The sequence below is a fragment of the Papilio xuthus genome, unplaced genomic scaffold (assembly GCF_000836235.2).
Source record: "Papilio xuthus unplaced genomic scaffold, Pxut_1.1 DF826949.1, whole genome shotgun sequence".
Taxonomy (NCBI): domain Eukaryota; kingdom Metazoa; phylum Arthropoda; class Insecta; order Lepidoptera; family Papilionidae; genus Papilio; species Papilio xuthus.
Window position 1 is genome coordinate 6,095,204 of NW_013531700.1, and position 3,587 is coordinate 6,098,790.

A 3,587-nucleotide genomic window follows, 5' to 3' on the forward strand; every position below is an offset into this window, starting at 1 on the left:
TCATATCTATTTGGTTTCTCACATGTGTTTGCGGTTTACATTTTTCAAACAAGCTGTAAGATGAACTTAGGTCAAATGTTTACATGTAATTTTGTAAACATTGCCGAGCTCCCATGGCACGTGGGAAGATACTAGTGATGTAGTGATGTAGTGATGTAGGGGAACAGGATGCATTGTCACAATGAGATATTATCCCACAAGGTACAATGCAATTCCTCTTATTGTTGCATGTCAAACAATGACAGGATTTTAATAATATGATTTTATATTTTAACTTCAACATCTTTACAATTAGCGTAGGAAAATTATAAACGAGCAATGTATCTATCGATGACAAAACTTCTAAGAAATATGACTGTTATGAAGTCATATTAGGGACACCCGATCCTCTGCAAATATCGCGACATCACGCCAGTTTAAATCAATGAGGGCAGACGGAGTCCTATAAATTTATTTTACTTGACAATTGCAATTAATCCGAGGCGTTTAAATGATTGTACTCAATGAAGGCAGTGATGTCACCACCGCTAACCACCATGTGACAAACAGATGATCATTTTTATATCAAAATAGCAATAAGTATATTCTAAAATGTGTGGGAACTAGTTTGCAATTTTGTCTACACGACTTCGTGCATTTTCCCAAAAGTCTAGACATTGTCTGACACTCGTGCTTTTATTCTCCACGATGTTCCCGTATAGCAGCAGACAGGACACGGGAGCCCCCTAGTGGATGTGCCTGCTACAAATGGGATATGTCAGTGGCGGGTATTATAATAAGTCCGAGCGGAATCGATTCTGCAGCCAGCCTCCGCATTGCGACAAAGTATAAACTTAACAACTTATGCATACGACTTTAGGCTTTAAAAAATTTGTAGTTTCAATTAGCTTAGTATTTATCAATCAATGTATTCTTTTACTAATAGTACCCATGTTGTTATTGGCCGCATACACTGCTTTGATGTACAATTAAATAGTTCCAAAAAGTTTTCACTAAAACATGTTATTACATAAATTAAATGTAAGGTAATGGTTACATTAACCAGTTCAGACTACGCTACGACTGATTGTATCTTATCTCCGAATCTATGAATAACATTTGTATGTGTGTGTGTGTGTGTCACAGAAAGTGAGCTATCTTAAGAGGATATCATGAAAACAGGTATTTTCACAACATTTGGGTTTTCGTTATTTTCTTCTGTAGATATGTGCGTCTAAACAAAAACAGTTTTGTTACAGATTTGGTGTATATTTAGTTGTTAGCCCAGTTGTTATCCGGAAGCGACGTATCTGATTTTGAAGTGTCCCTAATGAGCGACAGGTCGGTGGTGGATGCATGCGGCGGCGGGCCGGTGCGACCTGACGACGTTCAGCCCTGCACACCTTAATGACAGCGAGGTGTTCGTTTACACACAAATACTTTACTAAGTTATTTTAGACTTTACGTTGCGACGACTAATAAAAATGTAAGTTCTCTGGTATGTAATAATACTCCGCCCACATAAGATTATGTCTAACTTAAAATACTTACACAAAGTTATTGCAGTATGAAGTAGTTTATTCTCTACAATAATTACGTGTGATATGTTTAATTCAAAGAGGAAGTTGGAAGCCGAAAGCTATCGATTGTCGAGGCGCGCCTGGTGGCCTGTCTAGACGTGCGTGTGCCGCGCCTAGCTTCCGTATAGGATGCCATGGAATATGTACTCGTTAAAAATAAGTAATAACTTTCCCTACCCCAAACTATGCGCACTTATGTAACGAAATCTCTACAATACGTAAAGTTTAATAAGGGGGCATAAAGCCGTACGTCAAAAAGGGAACATATAAATCTGTATTTTTAACTTAGCATTGTTAAATGCTTTCTAGTTACAAGTGTAATAATATTATCAATTAATCACCCTTTTGCGGAGCCACTAAACTTTTACTCACATAAATTCATCTCTGGATTATAATGATTATAATTGTGTCCGCTAGGGGGCGTTGGGGGGTGTTGGGGGGCATTGGGGGAGCTGGGGGAAGTTTGGATAACAATAAACATAGAATACTCATTCATCATAAGTAAACATTTGTTGTTCCCATATTGGGGACGTAAAGTATTCCCTAACAGCGTTTTATTAACGTTTGAATTTGAAATACAATCATAAATAATATCAAATTAAATGCTGGTCCAAGTTAACCCCGCACGAGCCACGCATATTTAGTAAATAAGCTTAATTTTCTGATGGAATGTTATTTTGTATTTCTGCACAGTTTTCGGGCGACTGTGGATATTCTATATTTCAGGAATACCTTTAAGAGAGAGAATAACACGTTGTAATTTTTTACATTAACAAATTAACTAGCTTATTTTAATTCAACGTAATACATAACCTAACCACGGTGTATGGAATGATTCGTTTTGTTTAATAAATTCTCGGTATAGTCTAGTGTAGTTAGATTCAGTAGTAATATAAAGCTCGCCGCTCGCTTTGATCTCTGCAGCATCCCGCGCCACTGCTGACGTATGTCCTGCATTATAGATTCTGATTGGACTATTTTAGAATACTACAGTCACCAAGTATTTATAATATTAGGGACAATTTTACACAGGGCTATTTCGTTAAACTGTGTTAAAATTTATTGCAAATGTATTTATGCATGACAACGCAACTTTGTTGAGACAATAATAAATAAAGTCCAGTGTAATATTTTATTTTAAAATTGTAACAGAAAAAATATTTCTCATTTAATTAATTAATATAATTAATTTCATTTAATAGTTTTTCTTTTCATCTTGTTCATGTAACATCTATCGTAAATTACGCATTGTTTGATATAAATCATATCGTAGAAATGAAAACCGACATAAATAGACGTAGACGTAGACTTATTTTATAATATTAGTGCCGGATATCCCGCCACCAGAGACACATAAATACTGACCAAGTTGTCGCTAAGAAATACTAAAATATTTAATATCTAGCTTGTCGCCTGAGAATCCGTCGCGCGGAATTAACAAAATAACACATAGAAGCCTGTGTTTCGGGCTGCGTTACACTATCTTCTATGCTATGTCAGCAACATCCATGGATCCGTTCGGGAGATACCTTCTACGAAACATCCATCCATCAATACATGTTTTCAACATAGACATTTATAATATTAGTAAGATAATATAACATAAAATATATTAATATTTACAGTTAAACTTTATCTAACTTGTTATGTTTTATCCAAATTACAATAATCCTGGCTATAATTTCGACCATTAGAATTTTCTTACTGTTTACAATTCGTTGTGTAAACACGGAGCAGATCAAACAGAGCGATACTTTGTTTATACAAATGTAAAGCACTCCTCTTACCATCTCACCATCTCTCCGCCGACCATCAAAGCACGAGCACGAATTACAAATGTAATGACTAATCGTCCTTACCATGTCTACTACAGTTTAGTCTACAAAAGTGTTAAGTTGATGAAAACGGTAGTAGACGCTTTGAATTGTCTTAAAACAATTGATGCAACATAAATAAGTACTTACGATTCATCTATGTATCAATGCTATGAAAAAAATGCATCTTGATTTAGACAATATTATATTTTCA